At 41.9% G+C, this 14,262-nt stretch overlaps 1 long non-coding RNA gene across 1 annotated transcript; it reads left to right on the top strand.

Annotated features, from left to right (window-relative positions):
• Positions 1-5,599: 5,599 nt before the first annotated feature.
• On the top strand, positions 5,600-13,094 carry LOC140077200 (uncharacterized). Its single transcript, XR_011849727.1, has 3 exons — positions 5,600-9,434; positions 10,461-10,556; positions 10,912-13,094. It is a non-coding gene; the product is annotated as an uncharacterized lncRNA (long non-coding RNA).
• The last annotated feature ends 1,168 nt before the right edge of the window (positions 13,095-14,262 follow it).

Raw genomic sequence — 14,262 nt, 5'->3', positions numbered from 1 at the left:
ACCCTAATGCTCGACCGAGCATCAAGCTCGGACGAGCATGTTCGCTCATCTCTAGTTGTGATCAATGATTCCTACTCGGAATGGTCACCAGTTATGAGTGGTGTACCTCAGGGTTCTGTGCTTGGCCCACTACTATTTAATATATTTATTAATGATATAGAGGTAGGAATTAATAGCACTGTGTCTATTTTTGCAGATGACACCAAGCTGTGTAGTGTAATACAGTCTATGGAGGATGTTCATAGGCTGCAGGGTGATTTGGACAAACTGCCTCTAAAGCTAGTAGGATCATGTCATGTATCAAAAGTGGAATGGACTCTCGTGATAGGGATGTAATATTACCACTATACAAGGCACTGGTTCGGCCACACCTGGAATATGCTGTCCAGTTCTGGGCACCGGTCCATAAAAAGGATGCCCTGGAGCTGGAGAGGGTTCAACGTAGAGCCACAAAACTGATAAGGGGTATGGAGGGTCTTAGTTATAAGGAAAGATTAAAACAACTAGATTTATTTAGTCTGGAAAAGAGACGACTACGAGGGGACATGATTAATTTATTTAAATATATGAATGGTCCATACAAAAAATATGGTGGTAAGTTGTTTCAGATTAAATCAAATGACGAGGGGGCACTGTCTCCGTTTGGAGAAACCAAGGTTTAATCACCGGAGGCGACAGGGCTTTTTTACTATGAGAACTGTCAATCTGTGGAATAGCCTGCCTCAGGCGCTGGTCACAGCAGGGACAGCGGAGAGCTTCAAGAAGGGTCTAGATGCCTTTTTACACCTAAATAACATTGATTGTTATGCTATATAGGATTGTTTCCCCTAAATCCCTTCCTCATCCAATCCCTACCCTTCCTTGGTTGAACTAGATGGACAAGTGTCTTTTTTTCAACCGTATAAACTATGAAACTATGTCGATATGGATTGTGGTACGTGCACACCCACAGCTCTGCCCAAAGATGGAGACTCTGGTTTGTCCATTTCCTCTGTAACCAGCAGTCAGATGGTCCCAGAAACTTCCTGGTTTGTGAGACCGGAGCCTTCTGCTGTTGTGGTTACAGATGAAATAGAGGGGACTGACAGCTGGGACATCATCTGTCCCTGGGTGCCCTGCCCTCTGGAGATACCCTGACAGTCATGGTCCCGGGAGACATGACACACACACACCAGTAGACCTGCAGGGGGGTTGGATCACATGGTCAGGGATAGAGAAGGGGAGGCCATGTCTAATGTATTGGTATCAGCAGGGCCGGATCAAAGGCGGGGCTCCTGGGGCAGGAGATCCGAGGCCCCCACCAGCTGAGCATGTCTGACACTGACAAGGAGCGACATCCAGCGGCGCTGCTGCAGAGCATCGCTCCCAGACAGGCAGGGAAATTCAGCTTGCACAGAGCTAGCAATGCAGCCCTGCCCGAACACTGCTGTGATGGAATCATGTGCTGTATCACTCCCAACTAAAGACAGGTCTCAGTGACCACACAAGCTTTCCCATGATCGAGCCCCCTGCCCCTACGATTGCAGGTGGCGGGCACATCTTTTGCCCGCCACCTGCTGACTGCAGCACATTGAGCACATACGGTACTACCCAGCAGTAAATATGGTCTAGGACCTTCGATGAGGTCATGACCATGTGACTCCTGTGTGGGAGGAGCTACTGAAGACCCGGGTAGAGGTTGTTGCTATGTGTGGCACCACCTGTGTGCTAGCGTTGCATTATGAACGCGCCCTCAGGCTGCGATCACATGTTGCTTTTAAACCATGTTTTATGGGGATGTCACACTTGGAGTTTTTAGGCAAAAACACATCAGTTTCTGTCAGTTTTTAATTGCGCAAATTTGGAAAACAGGCGTTTTTTACGATCTGAAAACACATTAGCTAAAAACGACCCACAAATGACCTAAAAATGCCATGTGTGACATCACCCTTAGGGCGCGTTCACACGTTGCGTTTTGACCTGCGTTTTCATTGCGTTTGAAACACATATACAACAGCTGAGGAGGGGTGATTTGCCTAATTACATCACTGTTAACGTTTCCGTTTACAAAATGCATCGTAAACGCGGTGTTAACGCATGCGTTAACAAAGCGTTAACACATGTGTTTTGTTAACACGTGTGTTAACATTGCCTTTACAAACGTAAACGGTAATGTAATTAGGCAAATTACCTCACATCAGCTGTTGTATATGCGTTTCAAACGCAATGAAAACGCGACCAAAACGCAACGTGTGAACGCGCCCTCAGGGTGCGTCCACATGTTCAGTTTTTAAAGCCAAAAGCAGTTGTGGAGCATAATGGGCGAGACAAATAATTGAAAGCTGCTGCTACTCCTACTTTTACTTCATTCCTGGTATGGGCATCAAAAACTGAATCCGAAAAACATGTGGTCGCACCCTTTAAATGCAATACAACAGCTGAGTAGAGGTGATTTGCCTATTTACATTGCTATTAACATGTGTGTTCACAAAACACAATTTTAATGCAATGTTGACACATGCATTAACATGTTAATGTTTCAGTTTCATAATGACATGTTAACACATGTGTTAACACCACATTCAATTGTGTTTTTGAAATGCATTACAAAAGCTGACGAGAGGTCATTTAGCATTAACATTAGCGTTTAGAAAATGCAGTGTAAACGCGATGTTAAGCCATTGTTTACTCATGTGTTAACATTGCATTTACACTGAATTTAGTAAACGTAAATGTTAATATTAATATAATTAGGCATATCACCTCTCCTCAGCTGTTGTATTGCATTTCAAAACACAATGAAAACGCAACCAAAACGCAATGTGTGATCGCGCCCGGAATAAAAACGAGGGTGCTGTTACACTTTGCATTTTGGTTGCGTTTTCACGCGCATTACGACAACTGAAGAGCCGTGAGTTTCCTAATCACATTACTGTTAACATTTTTGTTTACAAATAGCAACATAAACAAGCTGTTAACACTTGCGTTAACGTGGTAAAAACACATATTTTAACACATTGCTAGCATATGCGTTAACATCATGTTTATATTGCATTTTGTAAACATAAATGTTAACAGTAATGTAATTGGGCAAATCACCTCTCCTCAGCTCTTCATTCACACATGGCGTTTTGGATGGGTCAAAAAGCATGTATAAGACCACATGCGTCTTTAAATGTAATAATTCATTCGGCTACACTGGAAGCGTTTTTTTCATTGTTGGAAGGGTAAGCAGATTAAAAATCAGGTTAAAACAAGCTAAACGCATGGTAAACATGCAATCACGCATGCATTTTCAATGCGTTTAAAAACGCACCAAGAACCTCAGAATGTGACCGCAGCCTCATACTTAAGCATTACATGTATATACAACCTTCATGAGCATTTACACATTCTACACAAATACAAATATAATTGCACTTTTATTCACACTAAATACCACCTGTACATGAACATTCCACATAAATTTCACATTCTACATGCCTACACTTTAGATACAGTATATACACAATACATGACTTTGGGACTTAAAATTACTGCTGAGAAACCCAAACCCCAAACCCCCCTTCACTCATTAAGAATCAAACACAAATGTTGGGTTAAAGGCCACAGCGTCCGCATTTATTATAACAAACATCATCATTAATCAATAACATTGCATAACATTACCATTTACATTAAAGGACACCTGTCATCAGGTCTGTGTCACTAGTCCTGTCACCACTACCTGTTGGAGCAGCTCACAAGGATCCATCCCAGCCTTTATCTAGTTATTTCATACATTAATCATTGTAAAATCATCTATTCTTTATCATATAAATGAGGCTGGTCACATGGTCAGAGGCAGTGATGTCACCCCTGTTCCCCCTCCCCTCTCCTCCCCCTGCTCATGTCTGTGTGTAATGTATAGTAAAGCATGGCTAGTGTGTGTGCTGCATCTGCTGACATGCTGCATCCTCCTAATATACAGGTGAGAGACACAGACATCAGCTACACATGAATCTGACATGTTCTGCTGTAACATGGCTGCAGCCTGGAGCTGCTGTATCTCTCCTAAACACACACACACATGCACACACAGGCTGCAGGGGGCGTGGCCCCAGCACCAGGAAGCACATCATTATGCAGCCTCACTCCATTATACAGGCTGTCAGTCATGCACTGGGGGTGTGGCTGTGCCTCCCACTCATGAATAGAGTGGACAGCTTGAATATGCTAATGCTTCATTGGACATTTCACAGGTCATTTGCATACAGCTTTAGGACCTCATTGCTTAGGTTTACAGGCATGTAGAGGGACAATGAAGGGATGGAGGCAATGCTCTCTAATGGCAGTTTATGAAAATATATTTAGTTTAGGGGGGTTATTTTGCATGACGGGTTCTCTTTAAACTCCGCTAGCAAAGGGGTTCCGGGGGGCATCTAAATTGCCATCAAATCCGTTGCCAGGAAGTCTCACTTGCCCCCAGCCGTATATGCGCCTGACCAGGGACCCAAAATGGAGACTTCCCCACCTCCTGAGATCCTTGCTCCCAGGAATTCACCGTTTTCTGTTAATCCAACTATTCGGGGGACTGGACACCCGCCGTGTTGCCAGCTCCCCAGTCTCAACACCTCCTTTTTGCCCTGAGAACCCCTCCTAAAAATGCCACAACACCGTGTGGGATGACTTCACACACGGCTGTCCCGCCACATCCTCAACACCTTCTCCGCTCCTTCCTGTATACCCAGTAACCATACATCCAGGCGTCAGGTGTACCCCGTCCTCACGTAGATACACCCCTTGCCCTTTTTCCAAGTCCGGGTCCATTTCACAATGCCCCCGTTTCGTGCTATAAACCGGCCTATTGTTTTGTTAACCTTAATCCTTGCTCTATTTAAACTCCTCACTGACCGAGCCCACAACCAACTTAACCCGGTATAATACTAAAGAAATGTAACTTTGCTCAATAATCACGCTCAGCGTGTAGCGAAACCACAACTACCATATCCACAAGCCGCAACCTCCTGGCAAGTGGTGATATACAATGCATGCACAGCGTACAAAACCAACACTCTAGTGATCCACCAGCCGCTATCCTCTTAGCTAGTGGCGTAACTAGGTGTGGATAACCAAACCAGAACCATCTTCTCAGGGACCGCCCCTTAGAGAAGTGTATATATGTCTCCACTTGTTGAAAACTTGTTTCCCATAAACCATAATTACGCGCACAGCGCGCGAGAGCCACATCCCCAGCTCCACATAGCCGCCAACCTCCTAGCTAAGTGGCGAAAGAAGATTTGACCCCAGACCAACCATTGGAGACATTAAATTCAACCATCCATAAAACATTATATAAACGTACCAAGGACCTGGATATATGGGATCCATTTATCTTACAGAATTAGGTGCAGCAGTAACACTGACCACGTGTCTGGCTAATTCTCCAGCCATTTCATGGGGATAAATGCAATATAATATTACAATACTAATTCACCATTCTAGTCTGAGGCGGCATATAACCCCCTCGGTATTGTACCATGTACCACTCATGTAATCTAGAGTATATAATATATATATATATATATATATGTGCACATAAGGTATACATGGACAGTCCATAATATAGAAGCCACAACTAAAGGCTAGCTATATATATATGTAACATACAGCCTGGTCCATAACTAAAATAAAGCAGTGAGATGGAAGCCATGTACACTGCACCAGGCACATAAGCATCTGAATGCAGCATGTGGTGATTATAAAGCAATGACCTGGGATGGGCTACTATAGAATCCGTTTGTATATCAGTGACATGGAGGTTTTATTCAGATAGCTAAACTCCTCATATCCAGCCACTACACTTACTCTGTACAGGTCAATGCTGAGCCATACAGACCAGGAATGTGGGGGACCCGCACCTATCATGGTCAGTGACTCGCAGTACGGTGTAAGGCACCAAGACTATAGAGAACCGAGATTATAAGAGACTAGTAATGATGCAGCCTCCATCTTTGATCCTGTGAGGGAATAGAATCCATTTTTGAATCTGTTCTTCTATCATGTAACTATACAAAGATCCCTGTGAATAGCACCATCCCCCGCGTACACTGATCATCTTTCAGTTACATCCTGTTGGCTATTGGAATGTGGGTATGGTCACTAGGTTCCTTTGTCCCAAGAACCTATAAAGACTGTCTGCAACTTAAATAAATTGGAATTCTCTCAAACATGTGAAGGTCTGAGTGGTTCACCGAGCAGCTCGTACTATACAATGATTTGGAACCACACATTACATCGAGATATGGGGATATTTCCCTGACAAAACTTGGCGCTCGAACAGGGACATGGGTTTGCATGACGCCTACCGGAGAATTTAGGGATCATCCTTTCAGGACAGACAGACCATGCAGCTGCACAAAAAGGTAAGAAGCTTTTTCTTACAAATTGTTCTGTCTCTCCTTGTTTGGATTGTTCCACGTCCGGTGAGTTGCATGCCTATATTGTCCAGTCCAAAGAATCTTGTTAGCTTATTTGAAAACTCCATGTGATGTGTGGTAGTGTATATGTGTATTGTGTGAGTTTTAACATTTGTGTTTGATAGCGCTATTGTGATACTGTACTGTACTGGTTTTAAGAACGTAACATCCTGGAATCGCCCCTACCTAAAGAGTCTCCTAGAAGAGCAGCTTTTGGATCGTAATTCGCTTGAGACAAAGTAGACTGAGTTTGGACAGTCGGACTTTATAAATTTATTTTGTGTGGTAGGATCCAGAGCTGCTTCAAGGAAGGGGACTGCAGTCATTTCTTGACGGGCAAACGGTTTAAAAAAAAAAAAAGAAAAAAATTTTAGAATTAGAAGTGGTTAAAACTGCCCTATGGAAGAGTGAGTGACTGCGAGTGTGTGCCGGCACTAGAGATATATAGAAAATTATGGGAAAAATTTGCTAGGTAGTATGAGAGGCAATTCAGTGGGAAACCAGACGTACGGATCTTGAATGAGAAAAAGGCTGTAAAAGGATGTCAGAGAATGTTGGAAAAGGACAAGTATATCAAAAGATATTGGAATGTTAAGAGAAGAAAGGAACAATGAGAATGTGTGTTCATTACTGAGGACTGATAACCCTCATGGCCCTAAGCAGATTTTGGGTTTGATTCGGTGCAACATCTGTAATTTTATTGTTTTAACCAGGAGTAAAAGCTCCCTATGACCTCATACTATTAGTCCTATTCAGCAGCTATGTCTTAGATAATTATTAGGAGCTTTTTAGGCAGAAGTTATAACACCCCTAGAAGCCTCCTACGTCACTGTCTCTAGTGATGCTTCTGCCCAGTATATGCCACCAGTATGACTGTATAGCTTTATAATAAGATCTAAGGAATTTGTATGCTGTATGCCTCCTATTATACAGCATTGATACATCGGCATTGGTCCCAAAACTGTGTTTTTCTGTAGTATATTGTTCACTTTCTATTGTTCTCATTTAAGTTTAAGCCAAGCACCTCAGAGGAGAGGACACAGGCCGGAAGCTGCTGATCGTGTGTCACATGACAACCTGGACCCTTCTTGGTTTTGTATCCTACTGCTGCCTATGTATAAAAAGCTTCTGTAGTAGTTTTGGACTATCCTTATAGTATTTCACCTCTTCATGACTAGAAACCTTGGTTACAATGTGCCCTCTTTATGATGTATTACATTGAATCCAGCTCCACTACTTTCGCTAGATTCAAAGGGGGGAGACATGAGGTAGACGGGTTGTATTTAAAATTTTCTTTTAACTTAATGATTAATGAACCAGTTACCTTTTTGTAATATCAAAACTGAATATATCATTAATCTGCATTTTGAGTTTTTTATAGATGGCTTTAGAAACCAGGAATGAGGTTAATTCTACATCACATGTGCAGCGGTCACACAACATGAGGTAACAGCAGCAGAACCACTCCTGACCTACCTGTCTGTACAGGAGGCGGAGGTGAAGGCACTGATGGAGGGGTGTAAAGTGGCAGAGGGTAAGAATGTGAGTCTTTTGGGATTCCTTATGATTTCTAACTTCATATAGTAAGTTTATCAACAACTATGAGACTTTGAAATAGCTGATAGAGGCCTTAGTGTTACAATAAAGGTCCATCCTAGAAGGTAAAACCTATAAAGCTCTAACACATGAAGTGACCATACTGGTTACTAGAAAGCCTAGGGGAAAGGAGCCTGGATCAGTACAGTCCGTGATCCTCGCTGGCCCAGTAGGTTTATCTATACTCCTGTCTTTATAGAAACCGGCTTCACAGGTGAGGAAGCAAGACTGGAGTAACACTGGGACCCCATGGATGGAGGGTGGACTATGGCAAAGAGGTGACAAGCAATGTCTGCCAAGGGCCCATTACCCTATGATGGTTCAGTGCACCCACAGGGTGAGGCACCAGTCTAAGACTCTATATGCTTCGTGGTGGATAAGTATGGAGTATCACTTAGATTCACTTTTGCTACTGTCCATTTACACAAGTATGTTTATATATGCTTAGTACAATGTAGGGAGAGTAGTGAAAACCCTCATATATACACTCTGAAGCCGTTTTACCCCTTCCAGAGGTTGTAGATTGGCTAAGTACAGCTACCAAAGGTAAGTAGCTACAAACATGTACTTATGTGTGTGGACCTCTTTTCTGGGTAATCTGAACCCTATCCTGTAACTAAAGCAACTGTTAAGACCACAGCCAGGGATCGAGGAATATGTTAGTCCACTTATTCTAGAGACTATAGTAATAATCCCTATTGGGGTAGTAATATAGTAGACAAGAGCTCTAGGGATTAAAAAGTCTTTTCACCTGCTGAGGTTGTTTTTAGAATTTCCCCATGGATGAACATATACTTACCCTAAGGTTGTCCAGAGGTGTCATGGAGAATTGGTGGGATGTCCAAAACCTGCAGATACATTTTTATCTTAGGTGCATAACCAAGTACCTGTTTCAGTTCCAGAACCTAAAGTAGCTAGAGCAGAGGACCTGCACCCAGTCGATGAGATGGTCCTGATGTGACACCTGAGAGTCTTTTGAAGAGTCATCCCAAAATACCTGTGACACATCAACGTGTAGAAACTACAACGAGACAGCGACAGCTGAAGAATGGTGCTGGACCCAGAGACTGCAGAACATGAATCTGTGTAGCTTGATGCTTCTATGGACATTATCACTCCTACCACTCCTACTACAGTGTGTGCGCCGCATACCATGTCTAATAGTACTCAGGGGTTGGTAGGGTGACATGTTGTAATGGAAAACCAAAATGGAGTAGAAGATACAACATGGCATATGCAAACATATGCTACCTGTCAATACCTGTCATTCTACTGCTTGGTGATAGTTCGTGAAGACCCCGACCTGCCGGAAGGTCATCAATGATGCTGGACAGTGTTGTAAGTTGATAAGCCCGTGAAGATTTTGTGTGCCGGAGCTCATCAATGAAAGTTGACAGTGTTGTGAGTATAATCTTTTGATATTTACCTCTTTATATACTTTTGTATTACAATAAACCTTTTAAATATTGTTGACTGTGTAATTTTTCTTATTCTATAACACGAAATCCAAAGAACCTGTCACTCTTTGTAATACATTTTTGGCGTAGTCTGGCAAGGATTTCTATTTATAGAATTAAGAAAAATGATCATGAGTAAAATGTTTAAGTGTATTTCGGGTTGGGAGCAGGCTCCTTACTCAAGTTTAACTACTGAAACTACTGGATTAAGTGAAAACTGTAAGGAACAGTTAACTAATTGTAGCCCGGTAGATGTTGTACAGTGTTTAGAAAAATTGCAGATCAGTGAAGGCAATGTGTGGATTCTGATTCATGAGGAGAAAATGCTTTTACAGAATCTTGTCAGTGAATTAGAACAGCCGCTGTTAACCCTACAGTCTCAGGAAACTATGCATAGATATCAGCAGCAGATGTTGGCTGACAAAGTGTTTCTGCATAAAAATGTGTCAGAAGAGGCATTTGTAAGGGCAGCCCGATATAAATACAGAAAGCGGCGAGGGAAGATAAAGCAGCACAGGGTGGCATCTGCAGTTGCTTGTGCCAGGATTGATGGTAACTCTTCCCAACTTGTAGCCAAGCCCACGGTGTAGAAGTGTAGAATGCCTGACCCCATGTAAATTTGCTAATTGATTAAAGACACAAAAATTATTGAAATGTATTTTGCATAAGTAGATATTGGGTAGAGGCTACACCTAATTGTGAAATTCTCTTGGCATTACAGTGCTTGGTATCAGAAAATCATATGTACTTGAACAAAAATCTGGCTAAAAATAGGGAATCTTCCTGTCAAACAGTATAATGTTTTATTGTACTATTGTTAATTGTTCTAGTCCCAGTCCCTGAATGCATTATAGATATAGACATTTGGAATGCAGCTGCATGATAAGAAGTTTGCTTTTGAAGTAAAATTTGTGAAAGTTAATCCAGTTGTGATAGGAAAATTAAACATGAAACTTGTTGAAATTCCTAGAGCTACAAAAACAATCCATGTGAAGTAATACAGAATCCCAGGGGAACTCAAGATATAATCCTGGGACAATCCAGCTTGAGTTTACGTGGTGTACAGGTAAGTAATGAGGTAATGGATGTTGATTACCGAGGTGAAATTAGTGTGATTTTATAGAAGCATTGGGAATTCAGGAGGGAGAGAAGATCGAATAATTGATTGTCTTGTCATACCAAAAATCACCCTAGCTAAAGGAGATGCTCCTATACTCCTGACTGTATAAGGTCCTGAAGGTTTTGGACACTCAGATGGAGCAAAGTATGTGTAAAACAGCCCAAGGTCTTCCCACACCAGCTGAAGTAATTGCAAAAGGCATTGATAATGTGCTGGTTACTATGGCACCTGGTGCAACTCAGTATCAGTGCACCCCAGCCAATAAAGTGTACTAACATGAGTAATTTCTATCTCCTATCAGGTTTGGATCCCACTAATCCTCATCGGATGTCTTGTGGTGCTGCTATTGTGAGCCCTATAAAGCCCCCAGCTTGTCCGAGAACAACCTAAGTCGAGGAGCAAGAGAGTGGGAGAGAGATCTATGGAGAACGAAGGAGAACATGTGGCTGTACCTAGCTCGAGTACTGAATGTGACAGACTTTTGCCTGAAAAATGTATATTCCAGCAATATCCTGGAAACTTGTTTGGTCGCTGTACCAACTCCTGTTGCAGTATGGACTCAACCGGTACGCATACAGTTAAATGATACAGAATTAACGGACAATGATTTACTTATGCATGCGGACTGGATAAGTCCTTATTATGCTTGTTTGAACTGCCCCACTTACAGTGATTTAGAAGAAAATATGATCAAAATATCAACTGGGGCTATAACTGATGCAGAATTATGCTTTGAATTTACATGTGACAAAACACACATTCCAGCTTGTAATAAATGTTTTCAGCACACCCCTGCATAACCCCCAGAACAAACACCAGAACACACTGATGAGCAGGGACAAAGCGCTGAACAAAATGAATCCACAGATGCACACACCAAACCAAAGGCAGTGGTACAGAAACGTTTGCCAAAAATTTGTGATAGAACTGACAAGGATTGTCATCTTCTAGTGCAGTGTAACAGAACAATGATTGTCCCATCATTAGACTCACATGTACCCCTGCCCCCAGGTTGGGTTTTAGCTTGTAGCAATAACAGCTATACCTATTTACCTGCCAATGTGACCGGAGGTCTATGTGCATTATCCCGGTTAACTTTAACTATGGTCCCTCCACCACCTGAACATGCTCTGAGAAAGAGAGACACTATACAACTGCCCAAAGACTATTATGATGTAACCCTCCTGTCAGCAGCAGAATATATAAGTTTGGCTGTAGGAGTGCCCGGCTTAGCCGTAATTAATCAAAGAACACTAGCACATATGGCTTGCTTTATGATAAGAAATATAAATATCACTAGTGCTATTATAGAGGATATTTTGCTAGATTTACATTCATATAAGAAGGCTATATTACAAAGTAGAGCCGCTATAGATTACCTGTTACTCAAACACGGTCACGGATGTGAAAGTTTTGCAGGACTGTGTTGCTTTAATTTATCTGATCATTCAGAAGATGTTCATGGTAAATTACAGCAACTGCATGAAATGATTACTCAAATAAAACAAGATGTAAATCAAGGGTGGTGGGATTGGCTATTAGTCTTCCTACCGGATTTTGGATATCTCCGAAAAATTGTCGGAATTATAATTTGCATAATATCTCTCTTAATTATAAGTTGCTGTTGTCTCCAATGCATTCCATCCTTATGTGTTATGTTCAAACCCACTAAGCATAAACATATAAAGGTAGCTTATGGTGTGTATAAGGTGACCTGACCTGTCTAGGGTGGAATGTAATGGAAAACCAAAATGGAGTAGAAGATACAACATGGCTGCTCTTGAGATAAAAGACAGTTCATGTAACCTTATTTCAACTGTGAATGAACCCAAATCAACATATTTTGATCCTCATTATGTTTGACATTTTTATTCTCATTAAGTTTGACATATTCTTATCCTTATTTGCACTCTGTTAGGCATTACACACCTGCTGGGATGCGCCTATCTTTTGGGATGCGCTCATCTCCTGGGATGCTTTCCAATGAAAACTGGCCACTTTCATGGGAAACTATACCATTAGGAGAATAATGAGAAAACATATGCATACATATGTTTTTCCATATAGTTTGGTGACGCACAGACATGGGGTATAAAACCTCCGTACTATCACCTGGCGGTAGGGATTTGAGAGAATTGAGAGCTAGACTGATGCTATACTGATGCTATACTGCTTGGGTACTTGTGGGACGCCTCAAGACCTGATGCTACCTGTCAATACCTGTCATTCTACTGCTTGGTGATAGTCCGTGAAGACCCCGACCTGCCGGAAGGTCATCAATGATGGTGGACAGTGTTGTAAGTTGATAAGCCCGTGAAGATTTTGTGTGCCGGAGCTCATCAATGAAAGTTGACAGTGTTGTGAGTATAATCTTTTGATATTTACCTCTTTATATACTTTTGTATTACAATAAACCTTTTAAATATTGTTGACTGTGTAATTTTTCTTATTCTATAACACGAAATCCAAAGAACCTGTCACTCTTTGTAATACACATGTATAAGGATATACACCAATAGGATGTACAGATTCTACCCTTTACAATGGATTTACATGAATTGTGTTGTGATATAATGTTCAGGATGCTCAGGAGGGAAGCAGGTGAAGAGGTCAGATAAGTCCTGGATGTGTGATTAGCACATGTCAATGTACCACCTGAGCAGTACCTGAAATTATTCACAAAAAGGGAGGAATTGTGAGGGAATAGAATCCATTTTTGAATCTGTTCTTCTATCATGTATCTATACAAAGATCCCTGTGAATAGCACCATCCCCCGCGTACACTGATCATCTTTCAGTTACATCCTGTTGGCTATTGGAATGTGGGTATGGTCACTAGGGTCCTTTGTCCCAAGAACCTATAAAGACTGTCTGCAACCTAAATAAATTGGAATTCTCTCAAACATGTGAAGGTCTGAGTAATTCACCGAGCAGCTCGTACTATACAATGATTTGGAAACACATTACATCGAGATATGGGGATATTTCCCTGACAATCCTGTACATGTGCTCTCTCTGGGCAGCTCCTCTCTCCCTAGTGTATAATACATGTAACCTCCCCATGACAAGCAGAGTAATGGCGGACATCTGCCCTCAGTCTCTATCCAAAAGGACTGGACTCCTGAAGAAGTTATATGTAAAGTGTGTGAGGTAAGTACACCCTCATATAAATCAGCGATATGTATAGTGTATGAGGTAACTACATCCTCATATAAATCAGCGATATGTACAGTGTATGGGGTAACTACACCCTCATATAAATCAGCGATATGTACAGTGTATGGGATAACTACACCCTCATATATACCAGTGATATGTACAGTCTATGCCGTAACTACATCCTCATATATATCACTGATCTGTACAGTGTATGAGGTAACTACATCCTCATATGTACAGTGTATGAGGTAACTACACCCTCATATATATCAGTGGTATGTACAGTGTATGAGGTAACTACACCCTCATATATCAGTGATATGTAAAGTGTATGAGGTAACTACACCCTCATATATATCAGTGATATGTACAGTCTATGAGCATACCTCCCAACCGTCCCACTTTCGGCAGGACATAAACATTTTTTAACGCAAGTCCCGCCTCCCCGGGAGGCTAAGAGATTTTCACGTTGTTCCCCGCATTGTCCCGGGCC

This window comes from Engystomops pustulosus, chromosome 9, assembly GCF_040894005.1.
Source record: "Engystomops pustulosus chromosome 9, aEngPut4.maternal, whole genome shotgun sequence".
Lineage (NCBI taxonomy): Eukaryota > Metazoa > Chordata > Amphibia > Anura > Leptodactylidae > Engystomops > Engystomops pustulosus.
Note: the sequence above shows the minus strand (reverse complement) of the source record. Positions and strands in the feature narration are given on the sequence as shown.